Genomic DNA, 20,189 nt, shown 5'->3' with positions numbered 1-20,189 from the left:
GGTAGCTCTGTCCTGCTAGGCGGGGTATAAGAGCCCGTGCCGCCCCAGCAGCCTTCATTCTGTACCTGAGCTGCTGGGGGAAACATCTAGCTTATTAAAGCCTTCTGTTGGACTACAACCTCGCTTTAGTGGTCATTGATCGTGCATCATACATCTTCTACTCCTTCAAAGAATCAGTTCACCCTCGCCCTCGTGAGGTGTGCTCTGTGTACCACCTTCAGCTGTATCAGCCCCAACCTCGCACGCGAGGTGGAGGAATTTACTCTCCGGAGCACTTCACACTAGACCCTCTCCTCTATAACCTATCCCACCTCTTCCTCCCACTTTGCTTTGATTCCTTCCAGTGGTGCCTTATCCTCTTCCAAAATAGCTCCATACACCGCTGACACTACCCCCTTCTCCAGTCCCCTTGTCGTCAGCACCTCCTCCAGCAATGTGGAGGCCGGTTCCTCCGGGAAGCTCTGTATCTCCTTCCTGGCAAATCTCGAACCTGCATGTATCTAAACATTTCTCCCTGCTCCAGCCCATACTTCGCTTCCAGCTCCCTCAATCCTGCAAACCGACCCCTAAGAAACAAATCTTTTAGCGTCTTAATCTTTTAGCGTCTTAATCCCCTTCTCTTCCCATTTCCGAAAACTGCCATCCCACCTCCCTGGCTCAAATATGTGGTTCCCCCGAATCGGCATTTCCCTTGACCCAGCCCCCCAACCCGAAGTGTTAGCGAAACTGTCTCCAGATTTTCAATGAAGCTATTATTACCGGACTCCCGGAGTATTTCCCCGGAGCTATCGGGAGCGGTGCTGTTGCTAGTGTTTTCAGTCCCGACCCCCTGCACAAACTTTCCTCCATACTGACCCACTGGGAATAAACCCCTCTGACCCAGCTCTGCACTTTCCCAATCATCAAGTTTAAGGATCTTAAAAAATAACTTGCCTATCCTTCGAAATATAAGCCATAGAATTATTTGCACAAATCAGCAAATAGATAATCAACATATTTATATCAAATCTTCCACTTCAATGAAGACTTTGGCCAGGATTCTCCGTTGAGGGTCCGCCTCGCTACCACTGCTAGTGAGGATGGAGAATTTGGCGCTCAGTCAAATCTTCCATTCACTGCATGGGACCGGAGAACCCGCTGCCGTGAACGGACGGAGAATCCCACCCAAACCCACCTGTGGAGTATTTATCTCCATCCAATTTCCAGTTGCAATTTGCTCAAGGAAACAGCCTGGAATCCTCTTTACCCTTCCTGCAAAGCAGGAGGTAATTTGCTGCTAATTTCTCAGCATTATTCCTCCGAGTACCACTTTTAGGTTGTTATCTTTTCTGTAAAGTGACTGGTTTGTGACATTGGCTCATGCACAAGATTAACATTTGTTACTTCTTTGAAGCTGCCGAGAACTGGTACCTGAAAGTCTGACAGTGACGTACTAGCATTTTGTTACAAAGCAAGTGAAACATATCAGGATGTTACAGTGAAGGTGGAGATTTAAAACGATAAGCCAAGGTTATCCTGAACACAAAATAAGTCACCTCAGCATGATTTCCTGTGAGTTTAAAATCTTGCTCTTGAAATATTAATTCCCTTTCGCTGGGAGCCATGCCAATCTATGTTCACTTTTATTTTTGTATTATTCCCATTAGGAAGCTGTGCTAAAACTCATTAAATTTGATACATCATGAAACAGCAGTCTGCCAGTGACCAGACAGGAAATATTTATTATCTGATCTCTCTCAGGCTTGTTACCATGGGGCGGGATTCTCCGTTTCAGAGACTAAGTGTCGAAGCCAGGACAGAATTAGTGGACTTCTACGACAGCAAAACTGGTGCCGCTCCCGGAGCAATTCATCAACCGTTAATGGGCTAGCACCCTGATTTCTGAAACCACAAGTGAAAGTCGCCGTCGGGAATTCCGCCCGACAGAGGCGGAGCATCGTGGAAGCCCCGGAGAATACCGGGTCAGACCCGCTAATGCTATGCGGACAGCGTTCACTGTACACGCGGTTACTGGTACATGCAGAGTAGAACGCAGTAATGCCACATCGGAGCATGGCTTTCTGGCGGACACCAGGCGCCGGCCACGATTTTGGCCCCACGACCAATTCTCCGCCCAATCGCCTTTTCCAATTTCGGCATCAGCCAGCAGAGAATCCTGCCCATATCTTTCTGTCATGCAAGGTCCCTTTACTCTGCATCCAAAGAACAGTACAGCACAGGAACAAGCCAATCATGTTTTCTGCTAAAGCCCTGTGAATATCCACCCATTAGGAAGTCTTGGTGAGATCACCTCATGTATTTTCTTCATTATTCACTCTGCTGAAGGGTGCCATTGTCCAGAAACTATCAGAGTGGCAAAGCAATTTCTTACAAGTGCTATGGCAAACGCAGCAACATACAAGAACTGGATAGGCCTCCTCATTTCTGCTTTCCATCAACCCCCACCTCAATCCCAACAGCCATTCTTATTTACATACATTATGTATTACATGGCTAAACCATAAGAACTAGGAGCAGGAGTAGGCTATCTGACCCTTCGAGCCTGCTCCGCCATTCAATGAGATCATGGCTGATCTTTTGTGGACTCAGCTCCACTTTCCCGCTCGAACACCATAACCCTTTATTCTTCAAAAAGCTATCTATCTTTATCGTGAAAACATTTAATGAAAGAGCCTCAATTGCTTCACTGGGCAGGGAATTCCATAGATTCACAGCTCTTTGGGTAAAGAAGTTCCGCCTAAGCTCAGTCCTTCTTCAAGTCTGCTTCATCACGCAATTCAACACCAAGTCCCAAAATGGTATATTCCAGCATTCTACCTTATTCATGCATCGGAACACAACTGTGATAACTACATCCTCTTGCCAGCAAGGTCACATATCCTTACCTCCATACTTCCTCAGGCAAAATACTCAAAGTATCTTCCCCAAGGGAACATTGCACAAAGCCCTGTGGATGTATGGAAGCCATGTAACCGAAAGATAACAGACTTCACCTTCTGTGCCAAATTAAATACATTTGTCCAGAGAATCATTCACTTTTCAATAACGAACGGTGGCTCAAGACCTTTGTTCTAGTAAGCTGATTTTCCCCAATAGGTTAATTATGGTTTATGATCCCACATGACGCACTTTTGAGCCTTGAGACAAACTGCACTCTTGAGGATGCGCCAATCGAACTATGGGAGAATGCTAAACCCCTCTCAAGAGGCAAAATTATGTGTTTATGACATAGAACAGTCAAAAGTAATCATTGAAAAAATCTAATTACAACTTATTAATTAACTAGGCAGAGGAGTAACTAAACCTGAGGGCAGAGATTAGTATTTAGCATTTAACTTTACAGTAAAAATCTAGCACCAGGGCCATATAGTTAATTGTAACTTAATCTAACAATAATTTAAATATTCATTTTTAATTAATTAACTAGTGCTTAAATGTCACTCCGTGGGGTGCAGTGCTCTAACTATGAGATGTGGCAGATCTGTAACCCTTCCAGCGTCCGGTCGACTACGTCTGCAGCATGTGTAACCAATGGCAGTTCCTCACAGAGGGTTCAGTTGGAACAGCAGCTAGATGCACTTAGGAGCATGCAGGTGGCAGAAAGTGTTGTAGATAGGCGTTACAGAGATGTGGTCACACCCAAGGTGCAGGCAGACAGACGGGTGACCGCTAGAAAGTGCAGGCAGTCAGTGCAGGAATCCCCTGTGGCTGCCCCCTCTCTAACAGGTATAACGTTTTGGATACTGTTTTGGGGGGGGGGGGAAGAGATAGCCTATCAGGGGAAAACAACAGCAGCCAGAACAGTGGCACCACAACTAGTTCTGTTGCTCAGCAGGGAAAGCCAAAGCGCAGTGGAGCGATAGTTATAGGGGACTTTATAGTAAGGGGCACAGATAGGCGCTTCTGTGGAAATGAAAGAGACTCCAGGATGGTGTGTTGCCTCCATGGTGCCAGGGTCCAGGATGTCTCTGAACGAACACAGGAGATCCTGAAGGGGGAGCGTGAACAGCCACAGGTCGTCGTCCACATAGGTACTAACGACATAGGCAGGAAGAGCGACAAGGTCCTGCAGAAGGAGTAAGGGAGTTAGGCAGCAAATTAAAAAGCAGGACCTCCAGGGTTGTAATCTCAGGATTACTCCCTGTGCCACGTGCCAGTGAGGCTAGAAATAGGATAGTGCAGCTAAACGTGTGGCTATACCAGTGGTGTAAGAGTGAGGGTTTCAGATTTCTGGAACATTGGGATCTCTTCCGGGGCAGGTGGGGCCTGTACAAGAAGGACAGGTTGCATCTAAACTCAAGAGGCACCAATATCCTGGCTGGGAGGTTTGCTAATGTCACTCGGGAAGATTTAAACTAGTATGGCAGGGGAGTGGGAACCAGAGTGTTAGCTCAGAAGGTGCCATAACTGAAGGGGAAATAGAGAACAAAAATAAGAGAACAACATCACCCTCAGGCAGAGCAAAAAAGGTGACAAGTGTGAGAAGGGAGGTGGGAAATGCAGGACTGAGGGTATTGTACCTTAATGCGCGCAGTATATGAAACAAGGTAAATGAGCTTGTTTCACATATTGAAATTGGCCAGTACGATGTGGGCATCACAGAGACATGGCTGCAGGGGGCCAAGGATATGTGTCCTATTGAAAGGACAGGCAGACAGGCAAGGGGACGGGGTTGCATTATTTGTAAGGAATTAAGTTAAATCGATAGCAAGAAGCAATATAGGATGAGAAGGCATAGAATCTCTATGGGTAGAGTTGAGGAATCGCGAAGGTAAAAGACCCTGATGGGAGTTATGTTCAGGCCCCCTAGCAGCAGTCAGGATGTGGGGCAGAAAATAAATCAGGAAATAGAGAAAGCATGTAAAAAAGGTAATATCACAATAATCATGGGAGATTTCAATATGCACGTGGACTGAGAAAATCAGGTTGGTGGTGGATCCCAAGAAAAGGAATTTGTGGAATGTTTAAGAGATGGTTTTTTGGAGCAGTTTGTGGTAGAGTCCACGAGGGAACAGGCAATTCTGGATTTGGTGATGTGTAATGAGGCACACTAGACCATAGAACAGTACAGCACAGAACAGGCCCTTCGGCCCTCGATGTTGTGCCGAGCATTGTCCGAAACCAAGATCAAGCTATCCCATTCCCTGTCATTCTTGTGTGCTCCATGTGCCTATCCAATAACCACTTGAAAGTTCCTAAAGTGTCCCGACTCCACGATCACAGCAGGCAGTCCATTCCACAATCTAACCACTTTCTGAGTAAAGAACCTACCTCAGACATCCCTCCTATATCTCCCACCCTGAATCTTATAGTTATGCCCCATTGTAACAGCTACAGCCACCCGAGGAAATAGTCTCTAACATCCACTCTATCTATCCCCCTCATTATCTTATAAACCTCTATTCAGTCGCCTCTCATCCTCCTCCGCTCCAAAGAGAAAAGCCCTAGCTCAAACAAAGAACAACAAAGAACAAAGAAATGTACAGCACAGGAACAGGCCCTTCGGCCCTCCAAGCCCGTGCCGACCATGCTGCCCGACTGAACTAAAATCTTCTACACTTCCGGGGTCCGTATCCCTCTATTCCCATCGTATTCATGTATTTGTCAAGATGCCCCTTAAACATCACTATCGTCCCTGCTTCCACCACCTCCTCCGGTAGCGAGTTCCAGGCACCCACTACCCTCTGCGTAAAAAACTTGCCTCGTACATCTACTCTAAACCTTGCCCCTCTCACCTTAAACCTATGCCCCCTAGTAATTGACCCCTCTACCCCGGGGAAAAGTCTCTGACTATCCACTCTGTCTATGCCCCTCATAATTTTGTAGACCTCTATCAGGTCGCCCCTCAACCTCCTTCGTTCCAGTGAGAACAAACCGAGTTTATTCAACCGCTCCTCATAGCTAATGCCTTCCAAACCAGGCAACATTCTGGTAAATCTCTTCTGCACCCTCTCTAAAGCCTCCACATCCTTCTGGTAGTGTGTCGACCAGAATTGAACACTCAACTTTTCCTCATAAGACCTATCCTGCAAACCAGGCAGCATCCTGGTAAATCTCCTTTGCACCCTTTCCAATGCTTCCACATCCTTCCTATAATGAGGTGACCAGAACTGCACACAATACTCCAAATGTGGTCTCACCAGGATAGTATAGTTGCAGTATAATCCCGCAGCTCTTAAACTCAAGCCCCTCGTTAATAAACTCTAACACACTATAAGCCTTCATCACGGCTCTGTCCACTTGAGTGGCAACCTTCAGAGATTAGTACAGCTTGGATTAGTACTTGGAACTATGATGTTGTTGCCATTACAGAGACCTGGTTGAGGGAAGGGCAGGATTGGCAGCTAAACGTTCCAGGATTTAGATGTTTCAGGCGGGATAGAGGGGGATGTAAAAGGGGTGGCGGAGTTGCGCTACTGGTTAGGAAGTTTGTAAGGAGCATCCAGGAGGGCTTCTTAAAACAATATGTAGACAGTCCAACTAGGGAAGGGGCGGTACTGGACCTGGTATTGGGGAATGAGCCCGGCCAGGTGGTAGATGTTTCGGTAGGGGAGCATTTTGGTAACAGTGACCACAATTCAGTAAGTTTTAAAGTACTGGTGGACAAGGATAAGAGTGGTCCTAGGATGAATGTGCTAAATTGGGGGAAGGCTAATTATAACAATATTAGGCGGGAACTGAAGAACATAGATTGGGGGCGGATGTTTGAGGGCAAATCAACATCTGACATGTGGGAGGCTTTCAAGTGTCAGTTGAAAGGAATTCAGGACCGGCATGTTCCTGTCAGGAAGAAGGATGAATACGGCAATTTTCGGGAACCTTGGATAACGAGAGATATTGTAGGCCTCGTCAAAAAGAAAAAGGAGGCACTTGTCAGGGCTAAAAGGCTGGGAACAGACGAAGCCTGCGTGGAATATAAGGAAAGTAGGAAGGAACTTAAGCAAGGAATCAAGAGGGCTACAAGGGGTCATGAAAAGTCATTGGCAAATAGGGTTAAGGAAAATCCCAAGGCTTTTTACACGTACATAAAAAGCAAGAGGGTAGCCAGGGAAAGGGTTGGCCCACTGAAGGATAGGCAAGGGAATCTATGTGTGGAGCCAGAGGAAATGGGCGAGGTACTAAATGAATACTTTGCATCAGTATTCACCAAAGAGAAGAAATTGGTAGATGTTGAGTCTGGAGAAGGGTGTGTAGATAGCCTGGGTCACATTGAGATCCAAAAAGACGAGGTGTTGGGTGTCTTAAAAAATATTAAGGTAGATAAGTCCCCAGGGCCTGATGGGATCTACCCCAGAATACTGAAGGAGGCTGGAGAGGAAATTGCTGAGGCCTTGACAGAAATCTTTGGATCCTCACTGTCTTCAGGGGATGTCCCGGAGGACTGGAGAATAGCCAATGTTGTTCCTCTGTTTAAGAAGGGTAGCAAGGATAATCCAGGGAACTACAGGCCGGTGAGCCTTACTTCAGTGGTAGGGAAATTACTGGAGAGAATTCTCCGAGACAGGATCTACTCCCATTTGGAAGCAAATGGACGTATTAGTGAGAGGCAGCATGGTTTTGTGAAGGGGAGGTCGTGTCTCACTAACTTGATAGAGTTTTTTGAGGAGGTCACTAAGATGATTGATGCAGGTAGGGCAGTGGATGTTGTCTATATGGACTTCAGTAAGGCCTTTGACAAGGTCCCTCATGGTAGACTAGTACAAAAGGTGAAGTCACACGGGATCAGGGGTGAGCTGGCAAGGTGGATACAGAACTGGCTAGGTCATAGAAGGCAGAGAGTAGCAATGGAAGGAGCTTTTCTAATTGGAGGGCTGTGACCAGTGGTGTTCCACAGGAATCAGTGCTGGGACCTTTGCTGTTTGTAGTATATATAAATGATTTGGAGGAAAATGTAACTGGTCTGATTAGTAAGTTTGCAGATGACACAAAGGTTGGTGGAATTGCGGATAGTGATGAGGACTGTCAGAGGATACAGCAGGATTTAGATTGTTTGGAGACTTGGGCGGAGAGATGGCAAATGGAGTTCAATCCGGACAAATGTGAGGTAATGCATTTTGGAAGGTCTAATGCAGGTAGGGAATATACAGTGAATGGTAGAACCCTCAAGAGTATTGAAAGTCAAAGAGATCTAGGAGTACAGGTCCACAGGTCACTGAAAGGGGCAACACAGGTGGAGAAGGTAGTCAAGAAGGCATACGGCATGCTTGCCTTCATTGGCCGGGGCATTGAGTATAAGAATTGGCAAGCCATGTTGCAGCTGTATAGAACCTTAGTTAGGCCACACTTGGAGTATAGTGTTCAATTCTGGTCGCCACACTACCAGAAGGATGTGGAGGCTTTAGAGAGAGTGCAGAAGAGATTTACCAGAATGTTGCCTGGTATGGAGGGCATTAGCTATGAGGAGCGGTTGAATAAACTTGGTTTGTTCTCACTGGAACGAAAGAGGTTGAGGGGCGACCTGATAGAGGTCTACAAAATTATGAGGGGCATAGACAGAGTGGATAGTCAGAGGCTTTTCGCCAGGGTAGAGGGGTCAATTACTAGGGGGCATAGGTTTAAGGTGAGAGGGGCAAGGTTTAGAGTAGATGTACTAGGCAAGTTTTTTACGCAGAGGGTAGTGGGTGCCTGGAACTCGCTACCGGAGGAGGTGGTGGAAGCAGGGACGATAGTGACATTTAAGGGGCATCTTGACAAATACATGAATAGGATGGGAATAGAGGGATACGGACCCAGGAAGTGTAGAAGATTGTAGTTTAGTCGTGCAGCATGGTCGGCACGGGCTTGGAGGGCCGAAGGGCCTGTTCCTGTGCTGTACATTTCTTTGTTCATCCAGCTCCAGCCCCAGTTCCCCAACGCGGTTTCTGAGGAGCTGGCGATGGGTGCACTTCCCACAGGTGAAATCAGCAGGGACATTGACGGCGTCGCTCACCTCAAACATTCTGCAGGAGGAACATTGCACTGTCTTCCCTTCCATCCCCTGTAATTGATAATATGGAAAGATGTGTCATTTGAAACATGGAAGTCTGGCAATATCTGGTCTGAGAGAAACATGAGAGAATGTAGGGAAAGATCCCACAAAGGGTTAACAGCAGCTGCCAGGGAAGGATTGTAAAATGCAGATATCCTTGGTCAAGCAGGCTTAGCAAACAAGACAAACAGGATTTTGAATGAAGCAAAAAACAATGGCTCACACCTTCATTGAAAGATTCCTTAGTAAGGATCTGGAAAAGAATGGATGAGTTCAGTTGAATTTTGTGATAATTCGAAGTGTGAAAATTTGATAATACCAGGTTTATCAGTCTACGAGAAACATAATTCAAAGCCAAAATCAAAGTCAAAATTGAGCTGAGGACACAATTGGAAAATAAAACTATAGAAATTACAGGAATTAAAAGTAACACCTATTGAAACCAAAGCATTTTGAACATCACAAAGGAAACAAGGTAATCAGATCTATGAAATGAAGTCATGTCAAAATGTATACTTAGTTGGATTAAAAGGTTTAGATCAAAGTTCCTTTTTACAATCAAAGAAAATAAGAGTTACTTTACAATAACATCAAAAAACTTTTAATTGTTAGAAAGCAAATATAAACCTCGAGACCAGGGCAGGAACTATCAGAACCAGAGCTCAGAGGGAGAGAGAGAGAAGCAGAGGAGGAACAAGCAGCTAGACTCAGAATACAATCAGCTCGGCCATGGGAAATGGACAGGGCAGAGCAGCCGAGCTAAAATAGCTGATACATCTTAAGAAGACCAGACTTTAAAGAAGATTGATTGTCAAGTTGGGACTGAAGGTCCCTTCAACCAACCAGAAGGATCCAGAAGCAAGATCTTTTTACTTTTCTGTAAAGACAGTGATTGCTTCTTTTAAAAAGAGAAAAAGAAATATAATAATAAAATATCTTAAAAGTTTTAACCTGAAATAGTGGTTATTCCAAAGTCTACTTTACTTACTTAGCAATGCGGGACCCAGGATCGATGCTACTAAGTGGTAAGTAGATGAAATCTTCGGTGAAGGTATGGGTTATACCGGGGGATAACTTGAAAATATAGTTTGACCTGAATAGCACCCACTGAAGCTTGCATCGGAGTCTGGGAGTGAGAATCCCTGATCACCATTTAGAATGTCGGCCCTTTTTGGTATAGGGGGACTTCTAAGAATAGTGGTGAGTTTTCAAAAACACCCCTCTAGATAAAAAAAGAAAAAGAAAGAAAGAGCTCACCTGTTATTCACTCTACCCCTTTGGTTAAAGGAGGTGGAAGGGTGGGGGACACACTAGAAACTGCCCAATTTAAATACAGGTAAAAATAAAACACTTAACCAGCAACCACTGCGCCCCACACGAGAACAGCAATCAGCTGTTATGAGCCTGCGCAAACAATTTAAATCTTTATTACTTACCCAGCAGTCACTCTGTCCTCATTCTGACCGGATTCAGCTGGAAACTCCCAACAGTAAGTTTAAAAAAAATGTAATCCCCTTCTCAGCAAGCACTCACTCAGCAACCACTGCGCCCTGCACGATAACACCTCAGGGAAAAGAAAAACTACTTACCAGTCACCAGCCAATCACTTACCTGCAGGCCGTGACATCATCAGGTAGATTAGAGATTTTAAGGTGAAGGAACCCGTAGGGAGCAGTGATCACAAATGATAGAATTTATGCTGCAGTTTGAGGGGGAGAAGCTGGAATCAGATGTAACGGTACTACAATTAAATAAGGGTAACTACAAAGACATGAGGGAGGAGCTGGCCAGAGTTGATTGGAAAAGGAGCTGAGCAGGGAAGACAGTGGAACAGCAATGGCAGGAGTTTGGGGGAATTATTTCGGAGGCACAGCAGAAATTCATCCCAAGGAGGAGGAAACATGCCTGGGGAGGACAAGGCATCCATGTTTAACGAGGGAAGTAGAGGGCAGCATAAAAGCACAAGAAAAAGCAAACAAAGTGGCAAGGATTAGTGAGAAGCTAGAGGATTGGGAAGTCTTTAAAAGTGCGCAGAGGACAACTAAAAAAGCAATAAGGGGAATGAAGATGAAATAGGAGTGCATGCTAGCTAGTAATGTAAAAGAAGATAGGAAGAGTTTTTTCAATATATAAAAAGGTAAGAGGGACAAAAATAGACATTGGACCACTGGAAAACATGGCTGGAGAAGTAATAATAGGAAACAAAGAAATGGCAGACAAACTGAACAGTTACTTTGCATCAGTCTTCACGGCGGAAGACACCAGTGGGATGTCAGAGCTCCAGGGAAATCAGGGGGCATAAATGAATGCAGTGGCCATCACTAAGGAGAAGGTTCTGGGGAAACTGAAAGGTCTGAATCTGGATAAGTCACCTGGACCGGATGGACTACGTCCAGGGTTCTAAAAGAGATTGCGGAGGAGATTGTGGAGGCATTGGTAGTGATCTTTCAGGAATCACTGGAGGCAGGAAGGGTCCCAGAGGACTGGAAAGTGGCTAATGTAACACCACTGTTTAAGAAGGCAGGGAGGCAGACGACGGGAAATTATAGGCCGCTTAGCCTGATTTCGGTCATTGGTAAGATTTTAGAGTCTATTATTAAAGATGAGATCGCGGAGTACTTGGAAGTGCATGATAAAATAGGACTGAGGCAACATGGCTTTGTCAAAGGGAGGTCATGCCTGACAAATCTGTCAAGAATTCTTTGAGGAGGTAACAAGGGAGTTAGACAAAGGAGAACCAGTGGACGTGATTTACTTAGATTTCCAGAAGGCCTTTGACCAGGTGCCGCACAGGAGATTGTTAAATAAGTTAAGAGTCCATGGTGTTAAGGGTAAGATCCTGGCATGGATAAAGGATTGGCTGACTGGCAGAAGGCAGAGAGTGGCGATAAAGGGGTCTTTTTCAGGATGGCAGCCGGTGATGAGTGGTGTGCCTCAGGGGTCGGTGCTGGGACCCGAACGTTTCACAATATACATCAATGATCTGGAAGAAGGAACTGAAGGCACTGTTGCTAAGTTTCCAGATGATACAAAGATCTGTAGAGGGACAGGTAGTACTGAGGAAGCAAGGGGGCTGCAGAAGGACTTGGACAGGCTGGGAGTGTGCGCAATGAGGTGGCTGATGGAATACACTTTGGAAAAGTGTGAGGTTATGCACTTTGGAAGGAGGAATTTAGGCATAGACTATTTTCTAAATGGGGAAATGCTTAGGAAATCAGAAGCATAAAGGGACTTGGGAGTCCTTGTTCACGATTCTCTTAAGGTTAACGTGCAGGTTCAGTCGGCAGTTAGGAAGGCAAATGCAATGTTAGCATTCATGTCAAGAGGGCTAGAATACAAGACCAGGAATGTACTTCTGATGCTGCAAAGTCTCTGGTCAGACCCTAGTTGGAGTATTATGAGCAGTTTTGGGCCCCGAATCCAAGGAAAAATGTGCTGGCCTTGGAAAGGGTCCAGAGGAGGTTCACAAGAATCATCCCTGGAATGAAGAACTTGTCGTATGAGTAACGGTGAGGACTCTGGATCTGTATTCGTTGGAGTTTAGAAGGATGAGGGGGGATTATTGAAACTTACAGGATACTGCGAGGCCTGGATAGAGTGGATGTGGGGAGGATGTTTCCATTTGTAGGAAAAACTAGAAGCAGAGGATGCAATCTCAGACTAAAGGGACGATCCTTTAAAACAGAGATGAGGAGGATTTTCTTCAGCCAGAGGGTGGTGAAGCTGTGGAACTCTTTGCCGCAGAAGGCTGTGGAGGTCAAATCACTGAGTGTCTTTAAGACAGAGATCGAGAACTTCTTGATTAATAAGGGGATCAGGTGTTATGGGGAGAAGGAAGGAGAATGGGGATGTGAAAAATATCAACCATGATTGAATGGCAGAGCAGACTCGATGGGGCGAGTGCCCTAAATCTGCTTTCATGTCTTATGGTCTTACGAGCAACCTAATTCACATGTCAAACTTAAAAAGCGGATTTAATTCCCATAGCTCACATCAAGGACATCAGGCCACAAATTCTTCAAAAGTCATAGAGATCTGGGAGTACAGGTCCACAGATCTTTGAAAGTGGCAACACAGGTGGACAAGTCAAAAAAGATAAGGAATGCTTGCCTTCATTGGACGGGGCATCGAGTATAAAAACTGGCAAGTTATGCTACTGCTGTATAGAACGTAGTTACGGCCGCACTTGGAATATTGCACACAATTCTGGTCGCCGCACTACTAGAGAGGGAGATAACGATGCGGAGAAGCTAAATAGATTCCGACTATTTTCATTAGAACGACGGAGGCTGAGAGGCGACCTGATAGAGGTCTACAAGATTGAGGGGCATGGATAGAGTGGATGGGCAGGCACTCTTTCCCAGGATGAAGGGGTCAGTCACCAGGGGGCATAGGTTAAATGTCTGTGGGCAAAGTTTAGAGGAGATGTGCAGGCTTTTTGTTTTTACACAGAGGGTGGGGAGTGCCTGGAATCCGCTGCTAGGGGAGGTTGTGGAAGCAGATACATTAACTGTGTTCAAAAGGCATCTGAACAAATAGATGGATAAGCTGGGTATAGAGATATACGGCACTAGGAAGTGCTGAGGGTTTTGGCCAACAGTGGGATCATGACCGGTACAGGCTTGGAGGGCCGAAGGGCCTGTTCCTGTGCTGTATTGTTCTTTGTTCAAAGGGAGGGATTTTACACATGTTCACTGCAAGGAAAAATGGTTTAAGATCAGTGGGCTAGACAACTGGTTTGTGATGCAGAACAAAGCCAGCAGCGCGGGTTCAATTCCCGTACCAGATTTCCCGAACAGGCGCCGGAATGTGGCAACTAGGGGCTTTTCACAGTAACGTCAAACTTGTGACAATAAAACGTTATTACTATTATTATTATTATTATTATTATTAATGGTAAAGTGGCGAGCTACATGTTGGTTTTCTCACCTCAGCCAGCACTCCGCACAGAAAGAGAGAAAATTCCACCCAAAGGGACAAACCATGATAATTACCACTACTGATACTATTCAAGTTCAAATCAGTACCACCATCCTACATTCACACCGCCCAACTGTGTTCTAGCCTCAGACTCTTGGACTGACAAATCACACGTTTACATATTTTACCTTCCCCTCTAAATCTAAATCAAGTGCCCCTTACAATGAGTGAGGAACATTTTAATTGGCTCCAGCAGTAGAGGGTGACGTGCTGAAACTGGACTTTTCAATCTTCCAGGCAGCAGTTCAGTAAGACATCGGCTCCAAATGTGAAACTCAGTCATTACAGCCTGCCACTGAATATATTTGCAAAAATGGTTACCTTGCTGGACCTCTGGTCTGCCAGATGATGAGTGCTGGCGTTAAGATCCAGCTAGGGACCGTTAACATTTAAAAAGAAATCTAAACACCTCATTTGAACCAATAGACACAATGCCACAAGAATTTACTTTTTTAAAAAACGCTTTAATGTAATAATCTTTATTAGTGCCACGAGTAGGCTTACAGTAACACTACAATGACACTCTCTCTGTCTCTCTCCCTCTCCCAGTCTCTTTCTCTAGCCGTTTGACTCTTTCTCCCTCCCTCCCGGTCTCTCTTCGTCTCTCTCTCCCTCCCTCCATCACTGCATGTGAAGAAGAATCAAACAAAACCAGCACACTGAACTTAATAAATTGTTTATAAACTACGGATGTTATGCACTCAGGTTCACTTGGCTTCCACTGAGAATTCCCTTCTGAGACACATCAAACTTAAAGTTATTGACTTCTGTGGGGAGCACAAATAAATATGCCAAAGTTCTCTGCAAACTTTCCTCAGTTTCACTATTCTCAGAAGTAAAACTTTAATTTACAACCTCTTGATTGAGGGTGCCCCAATCCCTTGCTGGTTTACCTGGTTTAGCACAGGGCTAAATCGCTGGCTTTGAAAGCAGACCAAGGCAGACCAGCAGCACGGTTCAATTCCCGGACCAGCCTCCCTGAACAGGTGCCGGAGTGTGGCGACTAGGGGCTTTTCACAGTAACTTCATTTGAAGCCCATTTGTGACAATAAGTGATTTTCATTTTCATTTCTTCATCCTTTCAATACTTCAAAGTTAATTCAGCTGATTAAAGGCAGCACGGTGGTGTAGTGGTTAGCACTGCTGCCTCACTGAGGACCCAGGTTCGATCCTGGCCCCGGGTCACTGTCCGTGTGGAGTTTGCACATTCTCCCTGTTTTTGTGTGGGTCTCATCCCCACAACTCAAAGATGTGCCGGTTAGGTGGATTGGCCACACTAAATTGCCCCTTAATTGGGAAAAAAATATATATTTTTTAATTCAGATGATTACTTTATTTTGCACTAAGACAGTGTGAGGCCCACTGTAGATTCTCCCACCAGCTTATGGTCACTCTCAAGATTCAAACTGAGATTAAGCTTCACGTTCCACACAGTCAATAAAGTGTTTGTGTTTTACTCTACTTATACGGCAAGTCAATCCAATGGTCTTTGTTAACTTCTCTCAGTGAGCTGCAAACTTGCAAGATGCAACTTGCACCTAACTTTTCGAGCAAACACAAAGATAAATTGAAACCACAGCACCTTCCTGAACTCAACCCATCTCCATAACTATGTAGCCTTCTATGGATTGTTCTTAAATTGACCTTTTAAGTTAGCTATCCCTCGTTTACAATTAATTTTTTGATCTGATGAAGCAAACAGGTTTTTACAACCTTTCAGAGTTTACTGAATGCCTTTAAACTAATTTGGCTCTACCTTCCAAAGCAAAAACATCCCTCTGGTGCCACACATCAGTGTCTTTCTGGACAGCACTGTGCTGTAGGACTCATGCAGCTACCACAACAAAGGTCTGAGTTTTGATCGGGGGTGGAGTGCAAGGTGAATAGGTGGGGGTGGTAGCCTGATGAAGACAATGGGAGCAATGGACACACAAAGGCAGGCATAGGAGCAAGGAGGCAGAGGATGAAGATGAACAATGGAAGACCGAGGGAAGATGAAGGGGAAAGGAGCTGGACTCCAACAAGGCTGCATGAAAAGCTCACAAACTCAGGGAGAAGAGAGAGGATGGAGAGGGAGATAGTAAGGGTGAACAGGAGCTATGCAGAAGCCCCCGAAGAGGGGCTGCTGAGGGAGCGACGGAACCTCCAAATGGAATTTGATTTATTGACCACGGAGAAGGCAGAGGCTCAGTGGAGGAAAATGCAGGGGGCAGTATACGAATATGGAGAGAAGGCAAGTCGGATGCTGGCGCATCAGCTATGTAAGAGGGAGGCGGCGAGGGAGATTGGAGGAATCGGGGAATGGGGGGGCGGGAATGCGGTGCGAAGTGCGGTTAAAATAAATGAGGTATTTAGGGATTTCTATGGGGGCCTGTACAAGTCAGAGCCCTCAGAGGGGGGAGAGGGGATGCAGCGGTTCTTAGATCAACTGGGCAGCACGGTAGCATAGTGATTAGCACAATTGCTTCACAGCTCCAGGGTCCCAGGTTCGATTCCGGCTTGGGTCACTGTCTGTGCGGAGTCCGCACATCCTCCCCGTGTGTGCGTGGGTTTCCTCCGGGTGCTCCGGGTTCCTCCCACAGTCCAAAGATGTGCAGGTTAGGTGGATTGGCCATGATAAATTGTCCTTAGTGTCCAAAATTGCCCTTAGTGTTGGGTGGGGTTACTGGGATAGGGTGGAGGTGTTGACCTTGGGTAGGGTGCTCTTTCCAAGAGCCGGTGCAGACTCGAAGGGCCAAATGGCCTCCTTCTGCACTGTAAATTCTATGTTAAAAATTGAGGTTCCCGAGGGTGAAGGAAGAGCAGGTGGCTGGCCTGGGGGCCCCGATGGGGCTGGAGGAGCTGGTTAAGGGATTGGGGAGTATGCAGGCGGACAAGACCCCGGGACCAGATGAGTTCCTGGTTGAATTTTATAGGAAGTATGTGGATCTGTTGGGCCCGTTGCTGGTGAGAACCTTCAATGAGGCGAGGGAGGAAGGGACTCTGCCTCCGATAATGTCTCGAGCGCTGATCTCACTGATTCTCAAGCGGGACAAGGACCCACTGCAGTGCGTTTCGTATAGGCCGATCTTGCTCCTTAACGTAGATGCCAAGTTGCTGGCGAAGGTCCTCGCTACGAGGATTGTGTCCCGGGAATGATACATGAGGACTAGACGGGGTTCGTGAAGGGCATGCAGTTGAATGCGAATGTACGGAGGCTCCTGAACGTGATGATGCCCTCGGTGGGGGGGGGGGGGGGGGGGGAAGCGGAGGTGGCGGCGGCGAAGGCCTTTGATCGGGTGAAGTGGGAGTACCTATGGGAAGTGCTTAGCAGGTTTGGGTTCGGGGAAGGGTTCATAGGGTGGGTCAGGTTGTTATACAGGGCCCCGGTGGCGAGCGTATCTACGAACCGGCGGAGATCGGAATATTTCAGATTGTACCGGGGGACGAGGGGACGAGACAGGGGTGTCCCCTGTCCCCTTTGCTGTTCACGCTGGCAATTGAGCCACTGGCCATGGTATTAAGGGTGTCTAGGAACTGGAGGGGGTTGGTCCGTGGAGGGGAGGAACACCGGGTGTCGTTGTATGCTGATGACCTGTTGTTATATATTGCAGATCCAGTGGAGGGGATGGCGGAGGTTATGCGGATCCATAGGGAGTTTTCGACTTCTTGGGTTACAAGCTGAACGTGGGGAAGAGTGAGCACTTTGTAGTGCATGCGGGGGGCCAGGAAAGGGGGCTAGAGGAGCTGCCGTTGAAGAGGGCAGAGAGGAGCTTTCGATACCTGGGTATCCAGGTAGCTAGGAGCTGGGGGGCCCTGCATAAGCTTAATTTGGCACGGTTGGTGGACCAGATGGAGGAAGACTTTAGGAGATGGGATGTGTTGCCACTTTCCCTGGCGGGTAGGGTGCAGTCGGTCAAGACGACGGTCCTCCCGAGGTTCTTGTTCGTGTTCCAGTGCCTGCCCATCCTAATCCCCAAGGATTTTTTCAAGCGGGTAAGCAAGAGTATCATGGGGTTTGTATGGGCGAGCAAGACCTCGAGGGTGAAGAGGGTGTTTCTGGAGCGCAGTCAGGACAGGGGCGGGCTGGCGCTGCTGAATCTGTGTGGTTATTATTGGGCAGCGAATTTGGCGATGATCCGTAAATGGGTAATGGAGGGAGAGAGAGCGGCGTGGAAGAGGCTAGAGGCGACGTCTTGTGTGGGTACTCGCTTGGGGGCGCTGGTGACGGCACCGCTACTGCCGACGCAGTACACCACAAGCCCAGTGGTGGCGGCGACATTGAAGATCTGGGGACAGTGGAGGCGACATATGGGTGAGGTGGGGTCCTCAGTTTGGTCCCTGATACGGGATAATCATAGGTTTGTGCCGGGCAGGATCAATTCCTCCTCCTCTTGCGCCAGGCTCAGTCTAATACAGTTCAAAGTAGTACATAGGGCGCATATGACAGGGGCGAGGGTGAGTAGGTTTTTTGGGGTGGAGGACAGATGTTTGAGATGTTCGGGGAGCCCAGCAAATCATGCCCATATGTTCCGGACGTATCCGTCGCTGGAAGGGTTCTGGAGGGGCTTTGCGAGGGCTATGACCAAAGTTGTGAACACCCGGGTCACGCCGAGCTGGGGGATAGCACTATTTGGGGTATCGGACGAGCCCCACTCTTGTATGTATTTATTTGTTGAATGGGGTTAATGTATCTTTGTTTGATTTCCTATGTACAATTTTGTTTTTTTCCTTTCTGGAGTGTTTGGTTGAAAATTTTGAATAAACCTATTTTTAAAAAACAAACAAAGGGATCATAAGGATACCACACCATCTACTGGAAGAGGATGGATGAAGACTGCAGAGACGATGGGTAGGTATGGGCACCTCGCAGGTGATGGGTTTGGGTTTTTATTTTGGGGGGGGCGGGGGGAAGGAGAAAGAGAGAAGGTGGCTGAATCAAGGAGCAGAATTTTTCTGGGGCTGTTAGCTTTTTCCCTCAGGATTGCTGACATCCTGTACAGTCTGGTGAAGACTGGGCTGGAGAGAGTGATACGAGTGTGCTGGACTGGTATTTAAATATGGTGCCGGGACCGTCAAACCCATCAGCTGAGGGCGGGTGGATGAATCAGCTGTCGACCCACCTGGAGATTCGGAAGGGAACTCATCTATGCATAATAATCGAGATTCGAAGTGCAGAATCTAGTGCACAACCCCACCATTTCAGTGGGTGGGACATGTGTAGCCAGAGCCGCCTACCACCGCACTTCTTCTCAATAGCGGGTGTTGTTTGAGGCCAAGAATATTGTTGTGGACAATGGAGGTCGATGCGTGATGGTGAGCGGTAAGTTGCAGGGGACGTGGGTGGTATTGGTAAATGTATACGCCCCGAACTGGGATGATTCCGGATTCATGTGCGGCGGCTCCTAAACGTGATAATGATGCCATCGGTGCCTTCCAATTGTAATCACCAAGGCCTTTTTTAAGAGGGTAGGCAGGAGTATGATGGGTTTTGTGTGGGCGAATAAGACCCCGAGGGTAAGGAGGGGGTTTCTGGAGCGCAGTAGGGACAGAGGAGGGTTGGCGTTGCCGAATCTGGGTGGCTACTATTGGGCAGCAAATGTAGCGATGATCCGTAAGTGGGTGATGGAGGGAGAGGGGGCGGCATGGAAGAGGTTGGAGATGGCGTCCTGCAAGGAAACGAGCCTGGGGGCGCTGGCGACGGCACCGCTGCCGCTCTCACCGACAAGGTACACTACGAGTCGGGTGGTGGCGGCAACGCTAAAGATCTGGGGCCAGTGGAGACGCCACAGGGGTGCAATGGGAACCTCGGTGTGGTCCCCGATCAGGGGTAACCATCGGTTTGTCCCAGGGAGGATGGACGGGGGGGGTTTCAGAGCTGGCATCGAGCAGGGATTAGAAGAATGGGGGACCTGTTCATTGATGGGACGTTTGCGAGCCTAGGGGCACTGGAGGAGAAGTTTGGGCTACCCCCGGAAATGCTTTCAGATACATGCAGGTGAGGGCGTTTGTGAGGCGACAGGTGAGGGAATTGCCGTTGCTCCCGGCACAGGAAATTCAAGACAGGGTGATCTCGGGTGTATGGGTCGGAGAGGGCAAGGTGTCGGCGATATATCAGGAGATGAAAGAAGAGGGGGAGGCGTTGGTAGAGGAGCTGAAGGGTAAATGGGAGGAGGAGTTGGGGGAGGAGATTGAGGAGGGGCTATGGGCTGAAGCCCTAAGTAGGGTTAGTTCCTCTTCTTCGTGTGCCAGGCTTAGCCTG

General features: G+C 47.2%; 1 protein-coding gene across 4 annotated transcripts in view; it reads right to left on the bottom strand.

Moving 5' to 3' along the window:
• gjc2 (gap junction protein gamma 2) overlaps positions 1-20,189 on the bottom strand; it is a 448,407-nt gene that overhangs the window by 358,214 nt on the left and 70,004 nt on the right. Inside the window, exon 3 of one of the 4 annotated variants that reach the window (XM_072508121.1) lies at positions 8,930-8,977. The exons of the other annotated variants lie outside the window; for them this stretch is intronic. The gene's annotated coding sequence lies outside the window, so the exon portion shown is untranslated. The remainder of the gene's footprint in view (positions 1-8,929; positions 8,978-20,189) is intronic. 4 annotated transcript variants of the gene reach the window in all.

This window comes from Scyliorhinus torazame, chromosome 6 (assembly GCF_047496885.1).
Source record: "Scyliorhinus torazame isolate Kashiwa2021f chromosome 6, sScyTor2.1, whole genome shotgun sequence".
NCBI lineage: Eukaryota > Metazoa > Chordata > Chondrichthyes > Carcharhiniformes > Scyliorhinidae > Scyliorhinus > Scyliorhinus torazame.
The sequence above is the reverse complement of the archived record's forward strand: the minus strand, read 5'-3'. Positions and strand labels throughout refer to the sequence as shown.